General features: G+C 49.5%; 1 protein-coding gene across 3 annotated transcripts in view; it reads left to right on the forward strand.

Moving 5' to 3' along the window:
* LOC138489065 (protein mono-ADP-ribosyltransferase PARP14-like) overlaps positions 1-21326 on the forward strand; it is a 1946959-nt gene that overhangs the window by 118882 nt on the left and 1806751 nt on the right. The window lies entirely within an intron of this gene.

Raw genomic sequence — 21326 nt, forward strand, 5'->3', positions numbered from 1 at the left:
GACCACTGCAAAAGATTTAGGACTACAGGTGTTTGGCAGTAAACCCACTTGGTAGCAGTCCGTACCACACAGATTCACTTGGTAGCTGTGGCTGAGCAGTCAGACTTCCCTCAAGAAGAGTTAAGCAGTATGTGGAGTATACAATATAGGGCAATTCTTCCCAGTAAGACAAGCAAACACGCAACAAGGCTTCAGTGTCAAGATATAAAGGTATTTATTTATAACGGAACATCTATAGAGAACACTCGGGCACTATCACGGCAAACAATTCAATTACAATTACTCTACGAAGAAAAAGATCAATCCCCTAACAATAGTTCGACAAGTCTAGGTTTTACCAGCATCACTTTTTTTCAGACAGAGGTGTATGCTGCCACCTAGATGGCACTCTAGTATTCGTAGGATGGGAGAGAAAAATAAGTAGGTTATGAAATCAACACAGTTCAATACTTCACGAAAAAAAAATGCAAGGCAAGAAGACAAGAACCACAATAGATCATAAAGTTCAGAGGCCAGGCCCACTCGGAGAGAGGCAAGGCGATATGTCCCAAAAAGTCTCTTTGTGGAAATGCGTTCGAGTCTGTGTAGCAAATTGTTATTGGAAGATTGGACCAGTTCAGAACCATACGCTAGAGAAAGCTTGGAGGCGACCCTATGGAGAGGCGAGGATTAAGACACCTCACTCTATCCGGCAACAAGGGAAGCCAGGCGGACACAGTACCTTGATTGTGGAGAGACAGCTCCGGCAGGGGCAGTTGTTCCTGGTGGTGGATGCACGTCAGGTCTTTGCCAAGAGTAGAGAAGATCTCGTTGTCGAAGAAAAGTGAAGTCTGGTGCACCACCAGGGAAGAGACCAGCTCCGTCACAAGGCACCACCTTTTGGTCGCGGTACAGGGGTAGTGGCTATCCGGTTGCCGAGGTGCTCTGCACGGGCAATTCGACCACTGCGTCCTGCGGCGAAGAAAAAGCAAAAGGGACTGGTTGTTCCCACCAGTCAGGGGAAGAGACTCTCTGGCAGGGAGATCTCCTCTGTCGTCGGGAAGTGGTGAGTCGGTTCAGCAGGGCTCCACCGGAGGTGTCGTCGTTGCAGGTCGGCTCAGCTTTACCCTCGTCGGATTCTTGGGTCCTGTGGCGACTTCTGAAGATCCAGTCCCAAAAGCCCTGCTTTTATGCAGAAAACCCCCATTCATTAAGCCTAGCTGTCAATCAACACACGCTAAGTGGTGAGCGGGGAGGCTCACCACTTGGGCCAATCACACCAGAGTGCGACCGGAGTTGGCAAGGCAACTCGGTCCAGGGTGCCTAAACCCCCTCCCACACCCCTGTGGTAACCCAGACAGAATGGCACCACTTTGGAGGGTCTCTGTACAGAAGCCCGCCAAAAGTGGAACAAAGGGCTCAACCTTTGGTTTAGGAGTCACAGAGACGAACACAAACGCCATTTTAAAAAGCCGAGTTCTGGCAGAAATTACCATCCGATAGACTTATTTAAGATAAGTAGACCGGAGATATGTTAGAGATTAACGAGAAACAGTATCAATCTCTAACAATGGGAAGAATCCCATAGGGTTATATTTGGGGTCGAACATAACAAGTAGTTTCCACTGCCACCAGCCAAAACTCGACGAGGGGGGACGGGACAGTGCCCCCTCGAATAACAGACCCAGGAGTAATCGAATTACCCCTACTAGTACGTCCACAATAGGATGGTTTGTACTAGTTCTGTTAGTAAATTTAGGTCTAGTAAAGCCAATGGTGACTCTACATGCCCGGGGAGACAGTAGTCAGTCCCCGGGTATGGAGTCTATGACGGAGGTCCGCTAGGACGCCCCAGTGTTACGGCACGTAGGGTGCGGTGTAACACACATAGAAAAACATATGAGACCCTATGGAGTAAAAGACCCCATAGCCCATAGAACACATTAACATTCAAAGGAATTACCCACATTCATGTCCAAGAGTGGGAGAAAAAGAGTCTCACTCTTGGCAGGATGAAAAAAACTAACTCCAGAAATCCAGCAAAGCTGCTGGGGGACTCACTAGGTTAGGAAATTCAGCCTAAACGGAGAATTCTCCCTAACACTCAGAAACCCTAGTTCCTGTAATAATTGGGTTGTCTTCTCCGCTTGTTCTAGTAGTCTTTTCCTGTCTTGACCCATCAGACAAAAGTAGTCTAAATATATGATCAGTTTGATGTCTTGTTCGGAGGCGAGCCACTTCTGTCCACATCAACTTCGTAAAGGCCCAGGGGGCCGAGGACACACCAAATGGGAGGCATGTGAACTGCCATTTCTGGTCTCTCCACCAGAACCGTAGGTATTTCCGATCCCCGTGTGATACTGGGATCGTCGGATATGCATCTTTGAGGTCTATCCTGATTAACCAGTCTTCCTTCTGTAATACGTCCCTTAGCAGATGGATGCCTTCCATCTTGAAGTGCCTGTATACTAAGAATTTGTTCAGGTTCCTCAAGTTTCACTGGTCTGTACTTCTTTTTGCCTTTGACCAGGAACATATTGCTTTGACAAACCCGTTCCATGGATCGGCTACCCAAGCGATAGCTGAGCTAAAAAAGAAAGGGGCTATCTCCCTGTCTAGCAACTCTTCATCTTCTCTCGTGAACCTTATGGACCTTGGCTCTTCTGTTTTGAATCGGTTCTCGCCAGAATTCTAGGTTGAAACCCTGCACTGTCTCTTCGACCCATGCATCTCCTGATAACTCTCTCCATCGTTCTAAGAACTGTGCTGTTCTCTTCCCTACCACCAGGGTCCCTGTTTACACCATGTGCTTGTGAGTCTGCAGCTTGTCTCACCTGTATTGGTCTGCTGGCCTCTGATTTCCTTCTACCACCTGCCCCTTCTCCTCGACTCGAAGAAGGGGTTCCAGTTGTTTCTATTATTGGCGTTGGGCCTTTAGGAGGAGAATCGGCTGGCTGAGCAGCCTTTTTCTCTCGCAGTGCTGCCAAAAATCTTGTGGCCAAAGACCCTCTTGAGCGATTCTTGCGCATTATCTATTGGGGCGTAGGTATTGCCAAACTCTGCCATTTGCCTGATGAATGCGTCAACAGTTTTCCCTTACTGCTGGATGTCGACTTAGACGTTGCTTGATCGCTAATCTTGAGGTCAATCTTTACGTGGATGGACCTCCCTTCTTTCCGCTGTTAGGGTCGTTGTTAGTGTTGCCTAGTATGCATATTGCTCTACGCGCCCAGCCAGCTAAAATCTCTGGGTCCTCTCTTTGATCCGGTTGTCTGGCCTCCTTTGCCATCTGCCAATTCTCAATCCTCGGACCCAGGACATCCAGGAGCTTATTCTGGCAGGACCTCCAGGATCTATTGATTCCCTCTCTGATGTCCCTTCGTAGCGCCCCATGAAAGGCATAATCTTCATCTATTTCTGGCGTTTCTGCCATGTTCTCTGGCACTCAGGACCTGGGGCATTCTGCCCGTAATCTGCTTTTGGCTTCTTTCGACAGGGAGCTACGTAATCTTTCTTGTATAGTTTCTGATTTTGGCCAGGGGCTCCCACTCTGCTGACCTGGGATATATGAGTGAGTCGTGGTCGAATGCCTCGCCCATATCCTCATCCTCCCTCTGTCTTTTCCTTTTCTTGGCAGCCTTACTTACACCTGTTAGAGGGCTTAGGGAGGATGTATTGTTCTCTTTCACGCTTTCTTCGGATGTGTCGTCCCATTCTTCCTCCTCTACGTCCTCTGAGTATGACTCGTCATCTGTATAGCCCGTGCCTCTCCTCTCCCAAAACCTCTTCTTTTACCACCTTTCTTCTTGCGTGTTGTGCCCTGGTGGGAGGTGGGGGGGGGGGTTCTTGCTGCGGACTTTAGGGCCTTCTCTCTCTTTTTTTTTTTTTTTTTTTCAAAACAATTTTTATTAGTTTATACAAACAAACAATACAAACCAAACGTGCAGTGTGCGTATCAACGGCTCAGTTATACAACGCTTAATTATGGTCACTGCTCCCCTTATCTCTCCCCCATACTGAGCCTATTACTATCCTCATTCCGTTCCTGCATCTTGTGGTAGGGTCTCCCCTTCCATGGGTTCTGCCGGGCCTCGAATTGGCCCAAACAACTCTGCTATCAATAGTTTCCAGGCCATCAGGGTCTCCACCTCTCCTCCTACATTGCTCGCTTCTTGCCATACCATGGTTTCTGCATCCGCCCATTTCTGTAGCTCCCTCCACCACACCGCCACCCGCGGTCTATGGCATGTCTTCCACCCCATGGCAATTCTCCTTTTCGCGAACACATATGCTAGATCTTTCAATTTACTCACATGCTTGAGTTTCTGCGATCTGGGGAATCCCCCCAGCAAACGGGCCCATACTGTACCCACCACAATCTTGCCCCCCCTCCTCAAGTTTCTGTGCTACTTCTCCCCAGAAACGCTCAATGACAGGGCATGACCAAAACATGTGTACCATGCCCGCATTTTCTTCATCGCATTTAGGACATGCTTTTTGTCCCGCGTTCTCAAACCTGGATATCCTCTGGGGTGTCATGTATGCCCTATGCGTAATATACAATTGTATCTGTTTCAATCTCGCATTTCTCTACACCTTTTTATGGTACCCTTGGGCACGTTCCCACATCCCGTCCTCCATCTGGGCTCCCACTTCCGCTTCCCAGTCTAATCTCAGTTGTGTTAATTCCTTCCCCACCTTAGCCATCATCATCTCGTACAGTCTGGAAATTCCTCCCCCAACGCTTCAAAGTCTATGATGGTCCCCTCTCGCCATACATCCCCCATTGTTACTAGCCCAACCGGTTCCCAGTGGTTCCTAATTGTCATCCTTAGCTGCTCTTCTCCCCCCCCCCCCCGCTAGTGCGGGGAGCATGGGAATGGGTTTTCCATCATCTGGCATGCCCGGCGCCACATCTTCCACCCAACATCATCATCTTGGGACGCCCTTCCATTTCCGTCTTGGGCAGCCAGATCATCTGTTAAGTAAAATGGGGCACACTCATGTCCAAACAACCTGGACTTGGGGGTCGCATCACCTGAGAGCCATTTGGCGATATACTGCAGTTGGCTCGCTACAAATTAAACCTCATAATTAGGCAGTTTTATCCCCCCTTTCTCATAAAAGTTCTGCAGCTTCCATAGTGCCACCCTATTTCGGGTACCATGCCACAGGAAATCCCTACACATGCCGTTCAGTTTAGTGAAGAACTTCTTGGTTATCAGTTATGGAATATTCCCAAAATAGTGCAGGAGCCTAGGTAGTACCACCATCTTAAGCATTGCCCCTTGTCCCATCATTGCTAGGGGCAACTTCACCCAGAATTTCATGCACTTCTCGATTTTCTCAATGCCTACCTCGGTATTGTGCCTATGCTCCTCTTCTACTGTGTGGTACACGTCTATCCTAAGATACCGGAAGGTACTAACCGCCCATGGTATTTGTAATACCGGTAACCGTCCCACAGGGATTCCCCTATAACTGCCTAATGGGAAGATACTAGATTTTTGAGGATTCACCGCTATACCAGACAGCCCCGCAAATCTCTCCATCACTTGCAGGATGTACTGGAGATTTTCCTCCGGGTGCCTCAAGTACAGCAGCAAGTCATCCGCATATAAGGAGATCAAGTGACGTTCTCCTCCCACCTCGATACCTATTTATTTTATTACATTTGTTATACGCCAAGACCCGGGGGTATCACGGCGTAGTTACAGACAATGGGATAATGCAATCTTAGAATGAACATAGAGGTGTACAGGTATAACAATCAAAAATGTACAATAATAGGAATCACTAATATACAAAGCAGTCAGGTAAAATAGTTGATTGGAGGGGATTAGTGCACTGGTTCAGTTAGAACTTGTTGAAGAGCCAGGTCTTCAAAAGGCTTTTGAATTTGGGGAATGAGGTTTCATTCATAATGTGGGTAGGTAGCGCATTCCAATGTCTGGGGGCCAGTGTTTTGAAGCTGCTGCCCCCTGCTTTCTCTCTTTTGTATCTGGGGTTTTCAAGGAATGCGTTTTTGTTGGACCTGAGGAGTCTGGTCTGGGGCTTCATCATGACTGTGTTGTTGAGGTATTTGGGCGCTTTGTTGGCCCTGCATTTGTGGGTGATGCTCAGGGTTTTAAATAGAATTCTGGCTTGTATGGGGAGCCAGTGGTGGTCTCTTCTGGTGTTGGATATATGTTCAGATTTTTTGATGCCTAGAGCTGCTCTGAGGGCTTTGTTTTGCATGAGTTGAAGTTTAGCTATGTTGGCTTTGGAGGTGCCAAGGAATAGGATATTACAATAGTCTAGCTTAGACAGTATGAGTGCTCTGGCTAGAGTAACACAGTTGTTGGTAGAGAGGAATTTACGGCTGAGGGAGAGGAGTTTAGAGGTGTAGGAAGTGGATGAGGCTAATGTGTTTACTTGTTTAGACATGGATAGTGTGGCATCTAAGTACACGCCGAGGGTCTTGACTTGTTTAAGAACAGGGATTATGGTTCCATCGATGGTGAATGATTTAAAGGCGGGCTCCAGGGTGTTGATTTTGCTGGAGGAGCCTAGTATGAGGAGCTCGGTTTTGTTGTCGTTGAGACAAAGGCTGTTGTTAGCCATCCAGTTTTGGATGAGTGAGTAGATTTGGTTAACCAGGAGGGAGTCTTGTTCATGGTTGCCTGAGAGGGGAATGAGGATTTGGGTGTCATCGGCGAAGTTAGTGTAGATGACACCCAGGGCATCCAAGGCTGCAAATAATAGCTTGGTGTAGGCATTATACAGAGTGGGGGATAGGCAGGAGCCTTGCGGCACACCTGCAGGGACAGACACTGGGTCTGCTGATTCTTTGCCGATGGATACTCTGGAAGTCCTGTCAGCCAAGAAGGATTTGATCCAGTTGGTAGCGTTCTGAGCTAGGTTGAAGTTGTTTGCTAGAGTGTTACAGAGTTTGTCGTGGTCAACCAGATCGAAGGCCGCTGAGAGGTCCAAGAGCATCAGAAGGCAGAGTTTACCTGCTTCTCTGGTGGCATCCATTTGGATCTTCAGATCAAGGAGGGTTGACTCTGTGCTATGGTTGGGACGGAAACCTGACTGGCGGTCTCCTAGTAGGTGATGTTGTTCCAAGTGGTTCTGAATTTGGCAGTAGGCTATTTTGTCGATTATTTTTTGGAGAAATGGGACCGTTGTAATGGGTCGGTAGTTAGTGGGTATTGTTGGGTCCAGGGAAGGTTTTTTTAGAAGTGGTGTCACCCAAGCTTTTTTGATACTGGTGGGGACTGTGTTTGTGAGGAAGGAGGCGTTAATGAATTCAGTGATGATAGGTGTGAGAGTGGGGGCGCATAGTTTCACTAGATGGGATGGGAATTGGTCTTCCTTGCAGTTGGAGGCTTTGAGTTTCATTATAGTGTCGAAAACTTCTTTGTTAGTCACTGGTGAGAATTGGAATGGGGGACCAGTAGTGGCGTTTGAGATGGTCGTTGATATGGTGGGTGGAGTTTTGTCAGCTAGGAGTGTTTTTTTACTATCGATTTTATTTTGTAGTAGGAGGATTTTGGATGAGAGTGCGTTTTGAATGGTGGTGCACCAGTCTTTGCTAGCGTTTGAAGGTGCTGAGATTTGACAGGGGTTTTTCGAGGTCTCTAAGAATGGTAAAGAGTTCTTTGCTGTCTGAGGACGCGTTAGCAATGCGGAGGTTGAAGGCATTGGCTTTTTGAGTGATTATTGCTGATTTGTAAGTTTTGTTGGCTTCAGCGAAGGCTGATGCCGATTCTGGGGTGTTGTTTTTCTTATGGAGGTGTTCAAGTGATCTTTTAGTGCGTCTTAAGGCTATAAGTTCTTCATTAAACCAAAAGCAGGAGCGTTTATCAGGTCTACGGGTTTTAGTGGTGATGGGTGCAAGTAGGTCGATAGTTTGGGTGAGGCATTGTTGGTATTGTTCTGCTAGATAGGAGGGGTTGTTGGTGCCTAGAACCATATGGGCAAAGGAGGCACTCAGGGCTGGAGTGAGTTTGTCAGAAGAGAGCTTTTTGATATTTCTAGTCTCAAATGTTTCTGGGTTTTTTAGGGGTGATGTATTCGGTACTGGCATTGTCTATGGTGAAGTTAATTGCATAGTGGTCTGACCAATTGACTGGGAGGATGGAGTCAATGGTGACTAGAGAGTTAAGAGTGAGAAGCCAGTCTAAGGTTCTTCCTTTTGAGTGGGTGGGTTTATCTACCAGTTGTATGAAGTTCATCTCTGACATGGCTGTATAAAATGTAGATGCTTCTGAGTCGAGGGGGTCATTGTATCCTAGGTTAAAGTCACCGAGGACTATGCATTTGGTTTTAGGCTTGATGAGGGGCGTTAGGAGTAGTGGGATGTCCCAAGTCAGGGTGTGTGTTTTTGTTGGGTGATCTGTACACCACTAGTAGGTTGGTGGTGCTTTTGGGGTTGGAGGTATACTTGACTAGTAGGAGTTCATAACCTTGTATCTGTTCTATTGGGCATGCTCTGATTTCCAGGGTGGTTTTTGCTATTATGGCAACTCCGCCTCCTTGGGTATTTGTCCTGTCTGTTCTCAGGATGCTGAATCCTGGGGGAATAGCAAGGGCTAGAAGTGGTCCTGCTGCTGGGTGAAGCCAGGTTTCAGTGACCACCAGCATATCAAGGTGTTGGTCTTCAATGAGGTCATGGATATCTATGGCATGGGCACCTAGTGAGCGGGCATTGATGAGTGTAGTTTTGAGGGTGGAGGTAGGGGCAGGGGGTGGTGTGTTACCTTTGATGGGGGAAGAGTCAGTGGTTTTGTTATTGGTTTGGTGTTTGAGTGGTGCGTTGTGGACTCTTTTGTGTTGGAAATTAGTGGGCGTGGTGTTTAGTTTGGTCAGTGTATTGGGTGAAGTGGTGAGTGAGGTAGCTCGTAGGGACATTATGGTTCTAGACATGAGTCTATTGAGTCTTTCAATGCCCAGGATGGGTGTGGTTGTGTCATTAATGCAGATGGGTATGGTGTGATTGTATGTAGGCGGGTTGGGACTAAGGCACGGGATGTCTGAGGTTGCTACCTTCTTGATGGTGATGGGCGTAGTGTGGGCCTGAGGAGATGGTATGGGGAAAGGGGGGAGTGTGGGGAGGAAAGGGGTGGGGCAGGGGATGGGGCAGTGGCGTGGACAACCTGGTCTAACTAATCCATCGCCAACCTTGATGAAGTGTCCTCTGGTGCATGGTGTAACATTAGGGACTATACAAAAAGGGAACATGATGATGGTGAGGAGTGCTAGCATTATATTAATGGGTGCTGGGTGGGTAGAGCTAGAGTTCAGTGAGCTGTCTAGGCACCTGGACTGGGAGCAACAATCCAGTGCAGGCAGGCAGTGCTCTAATGCAAACACAGCATCAGCCTGGGTAGCTAGTAGGGTGCACGGGCAGTGGGTCAGCTAAATTTGATTATAGTAATCAGGGCGCAAGAGTAAAGCTCGCTAGCGGGGTGCACAGGCAGTGGGTCACCTAGATTTGATATTGGCGATTCAAGGCACAAAACATAGCAGGGTGCCCAGGCAGTGGGTCACCTAGATTTGATATTGACGATTCAAGGCACAAAACATAGCAGGGTGCACAGGCAGTGGGTCACCTAGATTTGATATTGGCGATTCAAGGCACAAAACATAGCAGGGTGCACAGGCGGTGGGTCACCTAAATTCGATATTGGCGATTCAAGGCACAAAACATAGCAGGGTGCACAGGCGGTGGGTCACCTAGATTTGATATTGGCGATTCAAGGCACAAAACATAGCAGGGTGCACAGGAAGTGGGTCACCTAAATTCGATATTGGCGATTCAAGGCACAAAACATAGCAGGGTGCACAGGCAGTGGGTCACCTAGATTTGATATTGGCGATTCAAGGCACAAAACATAGCAGGGTGCACAGGCAGTGGGTCACCTAAATTCGATATTGGCGATTCAAGGCACAAAACATAGCAGGGTGCACAGGCAGTGGGTCACCTAGATTTGATATTGGCGATTCAAGGCACAAAACATAGCAGGGTGCACAGGCAGTGGGTCACCTAAATTCGATATTGGCGATTCAAGGCACAAAACATAGCAGGGTGCACAGGCGGTGGGTCACCTAGATTTGATATTGGTGATTCAAGGCACAAAACATAGGGTGCACAGGCAGTGGGTCACCTAAATTCGATATTGGCGATTCAAGGCACAAAACATAGCAGGGTGCACAGGCAGTGGGTCACCTAGATTTGATATTGGCGATTCAAGGCACAAAACATAGCAGGGTGCACAGGCAGTGGGTCACCTAAATTCGATATTGGCGATTCAAGGCACAAAACATAGCAGGGTGCACAGGCAGTGGGTCACCTAGATTTGATATTGGCGATTCAAGGCACAAAACATAGCAGGGTGCACAGGCAGTGGGTCACCTAGATTTGATATTGGCGATTCAGGGCACAAAACATAGCAGGGTGCACAGGCAGTGGGTCACCTAGATTTGATATTGGCGATTCAAGGCACAAAACATAGCAGGGTGCACAGGCGGTGGGTCACCTAAATTCGATATTGGCGATTCAAGGCACAAAACATAGCAGGGTGCACAGGCGGTGGGTCACCTAGATTTGATATTGGCGATTCAAGGCACAAAACATAGCAGGGTGCACAGGAAGTGGGTCACCTAAATTCGATATTGGCGATTCAAGGCACAAAACATAGCAGGGTGCACAGGCAGTGGGTCACCTAGATTTGATTTTAGTAATTCAGGGCATACTAGAATAGCAAGGTACACAGGCAATGGGTCACTAGCAGAATGCACAGGGGGTGAATGAGTAACCTAGAGTCGAATTTAGTTAGTATAGTGAGGAGTTGCATTATATAGCAAACTGGGGATTGTGCTTTGCTAGAGGAGGGGCTGTGTGTGGGAACATGGAGGTATAGAGTTCCAACTAATAGTCGATTATGCGGCACGGTAGCAGTAGTAGCTTACCTAGAGCAGGGAGGGCAGAGGTGCCCATAAGGCACAACACAATTTAAAGTGGCCTGAAAAGCGACCATAAGGCACAACACAATTTAAAGTGGCCTGAAAAGCGACCATAAGGCACAACACAATTTAAAGTGGCCTGAAAAGCGACCATAAGGCACAACACAATTTAAAGTGGCCTGAAAAGCGACCATAAGGCACAACACAATTTAAAAGTGGCGAGTATACTCAGGCCACACAGCCATACATTAACAGTGCAACAAGGTTGCAGTAACGGTTGGGGTTGTATGCTGGTAGTGAGCTTCTTACCCTGAATAGGTGCCAGCATAAACAGGATGTTGTAGGTGGGTTCCAGGAGGAGCATGAGACCTGGCACTCGGCACTTTATGGTTCCTGGACCGAAGGTACTTTTTACTGAGAAGGGTGGCAACAGGTGCAGCAGGTGGATGACTATGATGGAAGCAAGTCCCAATAGCAAGGTTCAATAGGGGCGAGCGCCTTGCGCCTGCCAGCGGCGAACAGGGGCAAACAGGGCAGCTTGGCCTTATAGTGGCCTTGGGGAGGCCGCCGGCTATTCCGCCTGCCGGCGGAAGTTCCTGGTTATGTGGAACAAGGACGCGTTGCCTAGCAACGAAGTCGAGGCCGAGCCTCGCTTTCATCCCGCATCACGCCCGACATTTTGTTTTTTTGTAATGTCGGCGCGTGCGGGTTGTGGGCCAAAAGGGAGGTAGGCCTGCAAGTGAGGCACTTTAGTAGTGACAGGAAGTACCCAGGAGGGGTACGAGCAGGGGATTCCCCTGGATGGCACACCTGGAGTCCTGGCTGTGCCTCGGTGTGTGCTAGGGGCTCCTGCCCGCTCCGAAGGAGTAGTGGTGGGGGCTCCTGCCCGCTCGCCGGTAGATTCTATAGTATCGTATTGTTGTCTGAGATATATTGCGAGGGGCTCCAGGGCTAATATATAAAGCATTGGGGACCATGGGCATCCCTGTCTGGTGCCTCTACTAAGTTGCCATCTTTCGGATATCACCGATCCTGTTTTGACCCTGGCCAGCGGTTCACTATATAGCATCTTCGCCCACCTAATGTATCCAGGCCCTAATCCATAGCCCGCCAAGGCCACCAACAGCCATTGCCACTTGACCAAATCAAAGGCCTTTACCGCGTCCAGAGACACAACTGCCATTTCGCCTTCAATCCCGCTCCCCAATTCAATAACCCGTTGGAGTCGTCTATGGTTATGAGTTATATTCCTGTTCGGGACATAGCCTGTCTGATCTGGATTTATTAGTTTGCCGATCACTTTATGTAGTCTGTTCGCCAAGACAGCCGTCAATATTTTGCTGTCCTGGTTTAACATCGACAGAGGTCTGTAGGAGCCACAGCTATGCCCAGGCTTGTTAGGTTTGGGGAGCGGTACTATAATCGTTTCTCCAAGTGACTGGCAATTTTTCCATCTCAAAGGCTTCATTTAACATTTCTAACATTGGGGGGAGCACCTCTTCTTCTTTATATGCTTTATAAAATTCACTTGGGAGTCCATCAGTCCCCAGAGCTTTGCTAGTGGGCAACTGCCTCACCACTTCTTCTAACTCCTCCAGAGTGATTGGTGCATCCAGCTCCTCTTTCCTCAGCGCTTAGCTTGGGCAGTCCTATATCCTCCAATGTTTCTATTACCGTCGCGTGGTCTCTCCCCCCCCCTCATCCCCATATAGTACCATGTAATAATCTGCAAACTCCTGATTAACTCCCTCTTGAGTGTCAGTTGTGCTCCCGTCTTCCCTTGTTATCGCTCTAATCATGGGTCTAGGGGTTTCGCTCTTGTATAACCACGCCAGGAGTCTCCCTGTTTTATCCCCTCCCGCATGCTGTCTTTCTATATCTTTTATAGTTGAGGTTACACAGTATTTCCCAGAGCCCCTCACAGTCATGCTGCAGTTTGAGTATTAGTTCCATGTCTTCCTTAGTATTACCTCCCTTCTTCAGTGCCGCTTCCAGTTCCCTTTCTGTTTCTTGTAGGTCAGCCAAGATCCCCCCCCCCTTTGCAGGCCTTTAGATTTTGCAATGGCTACCCCTCTCATCACAACTTTGAAGGCTTCCCATAATGTACCCGCCAAATCCACGCTACCATTATTCAATTAAAAATAATTTCTAATCTCCTCCCTCATGTCCTCCCTGAAAAAGGGATCCTTAAATGCCTCCAATAAGGAATATTGCCATCCGAGGACCAGCGGTGAGTGGTCAGAAAGGACCCTCGCTTTGTATTCTGCTTGCGTGATCTCTACAATTACATCCGACATAGCAAAGTCATAATCCAGCCTCGTATGTAGCTGCTGCGGGGCTGAACAATGCGAGTGTTGCCTCTCTTGGGGGTGTCTTGTTCTCCACACGTCTCCCAGGCTAAAGTCATCCAGTAATGTCTGCAACGCTCTAGCAGCTGGGGTGGGTCTATCTATCTATCGTCCCGTCTGATCTATCCACTCCTGGGTTTAACATGCAATTAAAGTCCCCTCCCCAGATCACCGCACTCCCCATGCATACGCTTAGGTTGGTTCACAGCGTTCTGAATATGCCGCTGTGTTTTGATTCGGGGCATATGTATTCACAATGCTTATTTCCCTATTCTCTACTAGCCCCCTAATTATAACCATCCTTCCATCCGTCTCCGCTACTTCATGCAACAGTACGGGACATGAGGCGCCACCCAGATAAGCACTCCCATTTGTATGATGAGCCCGCCACCACCCCTTTCCATTTCTTAACAACCGTACCCATCTTTTCCCGTGTTAGGTGAGTTTCTTGTAACAGTGCAATGTTTATCTTTTGTCTACGTAGGTACAGCATGACCTTGTTCCGCTTTAAATAGCTGTTAAGCCCCCTGACATTCCACGTGATTATTTTAAGGTCTCCCATGGCCTATCAGAATTCCCTCCCTCCCCCCACCAGTGCAGTCCAGATCTAGCCTCCATATCACTCTATATAGGCTCGGTTCCCAACTAAAACTCCCCTTAACTAATAACACCCCAAACACCCCTTTCTGTCTCCCTCCCTCCTCCCTTTCTCACCCCAACATTACCCCCTCCACCCCCCCAACTGTCGCCCAGCTCCATCCCTGGATCTCGGGCACCCCTGCATCTAGCTCTTTCTGGCAATAGCCTGTACTCGAAGCTCTGCAGGGTGAGGTCACCCAAATGGCTATCCTGCTACTACTACTACTTGGGGGTGGGGGTGTAAGGGGTAAGGCGCCTGTATCCTGCCGCTCCTATTAGCTTCAATTCAACCACGCATTGCTATACATTGTGCTCATGTGTTCAATACTCTATATTCCAGTCCGTCAAGCTTCAGCGAAATCAAGGATGCCATATCCTAGTTACAACACTACCCATTGTCATGATGCCCGCTCCCGGGGAGCCGGTTCAAGCCCTGCGTCCCCGAAAGCGGACATCCCGTCCCCAAGGAAGGACCCAGCAACCCCATATAGAGGCCCTTTGGACAATGTCCTGGCGCCATAGGTGCCAGGCTCATTATGGGAGTGCTTGGGTGCACTTACCTGATGCAGACCATGCTGCAGGATCCCGGCCTCCTTGAGGCCTGAAAGGAACTACTTTACCATCCAGGCGTGGTCGGGGAAGGATACATACCTGATTGGAGGAAGGATACATACCTGGAACTTCTTCCAAGGCTATTTAAACCCCACCCGAACAGCCACACGTGCTTCGCGTTGTTCTGCATCTAGCAGCTGGACGCTCACCGTGTCTGCTCCTGCATCCTGACTTCTGCGACGCCTACCAGCATCCTGGATCACCTGCAAAGGAAGAGAACAGAAGAAGGAAAAGTCTTTACCTGCTAAACCGGCATCCCGGAGACATCTCGCCGACAATCCTGAAAAGGAAAACTTTTATTTAAAAGCTCATCGCGTCGATCAATGCAGCGCCGCATTCCACTCACCTTTACAGGGCGCCTCCATGTTCAGCAGCGATCATCCGGATTCGCAGTCACGCCCCAGCGCCTAGGGAGAAAAAGACCAGAACAAAAGGTGAGATAGAGAAGGGAATAAGGAAAGCTAAATCTCCATGTTAAGACTTACCTGTTGATTCATTCCCTCTTCATTTCGGGTCCGCGCCGCATCCTGGCATTTCTGGACCCCGGCCCCTAAGGGGAAAAAGAGACATCGGCGTTAATGAGCGAATGAAAAGACATTACCAAAAAACGCTCATTAAAGACTTACCTGATTTCACCTCTCATCTCGGGTCGGTGCCTGTTCCCCGGCATACCGTACCCCGGCCCCTATGGGGAAAAAGACACTAGCATTAGTACATTAATGCATGTACACAAGGGGAACCTCTTATCAAAAAACTTACCTGGAAGCCAAGCAAGTTTGGTTCTCACCAATCCGAAAATCCAGTGAAGTAACTGGATACCAACGCGCCCCTGCATCAGAAGCAGGATGGAGAGCTCGCCCTTCCAGACCCTAAGGTGAGACGCTACGAGGAATCACAGAAGGGTTTCGAGGAGGGTGAGAGGGGAAAGTGGGAGGCCGATTGCATTACCCCGCAGACAGTTAATCCCCTATTTTCGCCTACAGAAGGATACTTCTGCGAGCCAGACAAGCCAGATTTGGGGGCCCGGTCCAGTGCGTCTTCCGAACCCTGCGCATCACCTTAGAAGAGGTCACAGCAGCGCGAACCAGGCCAGCGCCTCCGTGGGAGTCAGGTGAGCGTAACACCCATCCATTCCCATCTATCAGTGTCTTAACCAAGTCTCTACTGGGATACCCTGCTATGCGATACCCCAATATACATGTAACATCACTTATCGTGCTCCTTTTCGGCCCGTTCCGCATCTCGTTCCGGGCAGCCCTGCAAGGCCAGCCATGTCGCTGCTTCCTCCGGGGTGTCAAAGAAGAACATTCTACTCTTGTGCAGTACTTTCAGTCTGGCAGGGTACGGAAGCATATATTTGATGCCGGCCGTGTGTAGTCTCCTCTTTACAGCCACATAGCTATACCGCTGCCGCTGAACCAGCATGGTATAATCAGGATAAGCTGGTATAGTAGGCGAAGCTCTTTCGATCGTTCCTCCCTTTCGAAAGTACTCCAAAATCTTCTCTCGATCTCTGTAATTCAGTATCTTGGCAATTATTGCGCGCAGAGGGGCTCCAGGCTTCGGTTTTCTCATGAGGGCTCTGTGGGCTTGCTCCACTGTGAATCCCTGCGAGAGTTTGTCGGCCCTTATTTCTTGCAGGATCATGCTCTCGACATAATCAGTGGGGTCTTGGCCTTCTTCTCCTTCCGGTAGGCCCACCACACGGATGTTCCGTCTCGCCCTGCCTTCCGCTTCCTCCACACGCTTCTCTAGGTTAGCCACTTGCTGCTTTAGTATGTGGACCTCCCTTGCGTTACTGGGGCTGGTGTCCGTGTTTGTTTTGACCGCACTCCCTGACGTCTTGATGCAGCCGGTTGACATCTATTCCCACTGCGTCTATTTTGGCCTCTAAGGAGGTTTGCAGATCCGCCATTGCTATCCCCCATGAGTCTCTTAGCTCTGTTATAGCTGTAAGTATCTGTTGGTTTTCTGTCCCTGGGGGGCTTTCCGTGGGTGCATTTGCGCCGCTATGTGCTGACACCGCTGGAGACTGCTGTGTCTTAGTAAACGCTTCCATCGTGGGTTCTTTGCTTTTGCCCTTGATTACTCTCCCCGTCATCTTGCAGTCCCGGTCAGATATCCAAGGCTATTCGTTCGTGGCACGGCGATACTACTTCGCTATCCCGCCGCGCCGCCTACGATCCACACCAGACTCAGATCAATATCCTTGAAGTGCCCTGTGTGGTTACACATGCGTTGAGCTATATCCACGGGTGGGTTGTGTCCTCCCACGTTTCCATTTGTCCTTACTGTGTCTTGCAAGTTGCTGCTGGCCCTGGTCGGACCGCCTGCCTCTTGTGCTCCTTTTACTCTGCGCACCACTGTCGATGTCCGCTGAGGCCGCTCTGGCGCCGCCCGCCACTTAGCAAAAAACAAAATATATACTTCTTCAAGTGGGTCGTGTCCTCCCACGTACTGTCTTGGCTGTGGTGGTCTGCGCACCGGTTACATATGTCACAGGGCCACCAGGTACTCCCACGCATCCACCACCAGCGCAGCTCGAGCTAACAGCGCGTCAGGACAACACATACGCTCCGTTACCAGCCACCTATTTCCATTAGTGGGCTGACATCCCTCCTCTGTCCAGGATGGACTCACTTGTTGCCCGTTCCGGCCCCTAGGGTCTCATCCCTCTCGAGCATCTATGACAGCCAGCAGCGCGACGGCACGAGGCTCGCCTCCTCACGTAGGCCTCAGCTGCTTGTAGCCCACAGTGTTGGATCTGTCCGTGGGCCCCCTGTAAAGAAGGAGCAGGCTCTCTGCACACATCAACCGCCAGTCTGTACCTTCTCTTTTCAGAGCACTGATCCCGGATAGCCTTATGGGCAGGCCCCCCGCCCACCGTCTCTCTATTTTCTGGGTGTGCAAGCCTCTTCTCCAGAGGGGCTCTCATCCACTCTACGCTCCAGCTACCATGTGGCCCCAAATTCCTTGCTTGTCGGGTGTCAGCGGTCTCACTGTTCTGGCCTATTCACTGCCAGCTTTGTTTCCATATCCCTCGACATGTAGAGGCACAGCTGCTGGTATTCTTCCTGTGCTGCTTGAGGCTTGTATCAACACCAGTCCTCGTCTGCTTCTTTCACATGCTTCCCCCCCCCACTAGCGTTCACATGCAGCCGCCTGATGTTCTTCCGTGCCCCCGGCTGCGCCTTAATCAGCTGGGCTTGTGTACGTCTCTTTACTGCCTATCCATGTCTTGCCATCGCCGGGGACCACAATATAATTGCTGCGCTGCCTTTGTGTTTACTTCTCTGGCTGCGTCTACCTTATCAGTTGCTATTGTGTCCTTGCAGTCGCTCCTTCTCCCGACACTGTTGCCGTGCCTACTCGTTAATACATTGTATCCGGGCCATCGCCAGCAGCACCTTGCAGATGCCCTTGTGGGCTGTTCGTTCCAGCGATCGCCACAGTGTTGCATCCAGTGGCCACATGCAGCCGCGTCACGCGGATCCCGGGCTCCTTCTCCTGTGTTAAGGCGATTCCGGTTCTCCTTTATCTATAATGCGGCGGACCTCACGCGCCTCTCCCCTCAGGCAGCATGGTACTTGCACGTCCAAGTTCTCGCACCACATTAAGGGCAACGCTCCCTCCTCACTCCTCTCCGTGCACTGCCGTTGGTCCTTCAATCCACCCGACACATTGTCAGGATTTGAGGCTTCCTCCCCTTCCTCCTCACCTGAATCTTCAGAGGCGGACTCCTTAGGAACAGTCTCCGTCTTCTTACGGTCCTTCCTCCTTGTAGGAGTCTTGTCCTTTGGTGTTCGGACCTTCCTTTCGTGTAGATAGGGTCTGGCCCCTCCGGAGGCCACCTTGGCAGAGAAGGAACCTGGTCCGCGGGGACCCACAGGGGGCCAGCCCTAATTCCAGGGAAAAGGCAGAAAAAAACCCTGTTTGCAGATGGGTTCAAATAGGAGTCCTTGGCTCAATTAGGATGAGCGTCTATTTCCAGCTTAATAGAAGGTCTATTTCCAACTCCAAAAAGGTGAAAGTCAGTTTCCAGCTCTATAGTTCCAATAGAGCAAGTACAGGAATACGGAGCAAGGAGTATGGGAAACCTCCCATCAAATGATTTATAACAAAGGTAACACACGGAAGGAAAAAAGGAAAACGAGGAGAGGGGAAAAAGGGGGAAAGGACCCAGTAAAACTTGAACAAAGAATAATAACTGTCAGGAAAAGGAAAGAATGAAAGGACTGGTTCCGCCAAAAAATGACGGAGAAAGGATGAAAAGAGAAGGGGAAAAAGATAGATACGAGGTGCGTATGAAATAATACCAGGCTACAAGTAAAAAGAGAAAGGAAGATGCTTACAGAGCAAGAGAATACACAGTAAGCGAGATACGTGGCAGCGCTGGGTAGCCGTAATACCTTAAAGGCGCCGAAGCCACTGAATTAGCTCGAAACGGCTAAATCAATAAAGACAGGATACCGGAGAGGAAACGAGGTAGATGTAAGGAAGGGCACGAAGTGGTAAGAGAGGACCAGAGATAAGGCTGAAACTTAATAAGGAAGAAATAGAGTCTGAAAAGGCTGTCGCCCAAGAAAAGGCAGAGCTGCCAGAAAGGCAAAGAGGGAAAAGAGTATAAACAGAGGTAGAAGCTATGAACAGCCAAATAAAAAGGTACACGGGAAAAATAGAAGGAAACGGGGACAGCGGTGGAACACAAGGAAGGCAAATAGCTGAGAAGGAAGTTAGGCAAGGTGAAAATACACGGACGTAGCTTCCACACGAACCGAAGCGTTAGCACAACAGATACAACGCATCGGTTTGTGGGAGGAGCCAGCATTTAAAGGAGCGTCCACCATGTTGGGTGAGGACTGGAACGCGCGCAAGGCAATTAATGCCTCCAGCGCTTCCAGATCTTCCATTCGCTGTTCCTGATGCACATCATGTGCTTCACCCGCCACGGCAAGTGCTCGGCGTCCCACAGCTACCAGGCGCTCATTTAGTGGCCAGTCTTCATGCGGCTCACCTTCTGGTCCACGCACAAATCCCTTTGGCTAGGCGGTCCTGGAAAACTGCCAGTATATATTGCATCAGCGACCGTGCCCCGCACTTTCCCTCTCATGCGCGATGCGATCAATGAGTTCGCTGAGTCCTTTGTTCCCTGGTCAGGAAACGGCACCATTTATTTTTTTTGTTGCCGCAGCTCTCTTCATGCCCATTATGCTCCGCGACCATCAGACCGCAGGTCTGCTCAGTTCCATTGGGTAATCTTCACATGCTACGTGTTAGCCAGCACCAGGTGCATTTTCATGATTTTTCCGGAAGTATAAGTAGCTTTAGCTACAGGATCATTCTCGGATCAGCAGGAGACGAGCCGAAAGACGTCTTATCCCATGGCTCTTCAAGCAATACCCATAGGCCCTTCTTTCTTCCGCCTTACCCCTCTCGGAACCTCTCTTGGGACTTCTCCCCTTAGGGATTCCATCCCCTGTGACAACATAATCCGATCTTCCACCAAGCTCCTGCCTTGTGACATTCCCCCCCAAACCTGTTCCCAGTATGCATTGTACTGCTCTGGCTTTGTTGGACGCTGTCCACTGCCTGCTGGTATGGGGTTCTTCAACCTCTTCGCTGGAGCTGTGCATCATAATGCCGGTGGGTTAATTGCAGGTATCTTCGGCCTGCTCCCGTCTTACAGTTGCAGCTAAGTGGGTCTGGGTTATCAATGTACAAGTTTCACTTGGGCCTGTGTCCATTTAACAGTGCTTAGCAGCTTCTGTAATGACAGCTGCTGCCTCTTAAGATATTGGGGGAAATATCCTCAACAATACGTTTGGACACTAGTTGGCGTGGCCATGAATCACTCTGCTGATCCTTCTGGCAGTGGATATGATCTGACGCGCTGCCGCGTGTTCCCCAGCTGCATTCTGACTTTGATGTCGACTTATAACCGCAAACTCTCCTGGAGCGTTAGTCAATTGCTCCCCCGCATGCCTCCAGAAGTGCCTCTGCAAGTGCATGCAAGGAGCCTGGTAATGCATCTGTTGCTCTTCTTTACTCGCTTCAGTTCCTCTACCTGCGGTGTTCATGCATCCAGACCAGCTACAAACCATAACAACGATGCTTGTACTCACACTTGGACATTACTTTTGACAAATATTCATTTTGTTTACTTTTTCCGTTAGCCCTGCCCCCTTCTAACCAGCTCACTCCCCATTTAAGGCATAGGCACGCGTGCAAGTGCCTCTTGAGCCTCTTTAGCCTGTTTGACTCTCGGTGGCTTGGTGGCTGTTAACATTTATATTCTGTGCATGCCCAAGTCCATCAATATTGTTAATGTTAAAGGATATTTGTACCGTGCGTTATTACCACCGGAGTGGTCCCCTGTTGCTCTGGCGGCTCTGAAAGGGAAGGGGGGGTCAGTTAGTGGGAATAAGCGGGAAAAGTGCAAGAGAGCAGTGATATGCCGTTGGCAGCCTCAACCTGGTTACCACTGTTCGCTGGGCTTGGGGTGTTTTCCGGTCGGTAGCCGTCATGTGGGTGTTTTGTTGTTGTGGTGTAGTGAAGTTGTGCGTTTGTTTGTTGTGCTATAGGGTTGTGATTGTGTTTGGTTGGAATTTGAGAGGTGTATGCAGAGGGGTGAAGTTGTTAGTGGGTTGGTTATTGGCATCGCTGTTGAGAAGTGATGGGCTCAATTTCCACGTTCTTTCTAGGCGTGGTGCGCGAATATCTCTGCATTTCTATCTAGATCTGGCAGCGGCCGATATTCAAAATCTCCTCCATATGACACCCACCAATATTCACAGATGT

This window comes from Ambystoma mexicanum, chromosome 9, assembly GCF_040938575.1.
Source record: "Ambystoma mexicanum isolate Mex_15411 chromosome 9, UKY_AmexF1_1, whole genome shotgun sequence".
Classification (NCBI taxonomy): Eukaryota; Metazoa; Chordata; class Amphibia; order Caudata; family Ambystomatidae; genus Ambystoma; species Ambystoma mexicanum.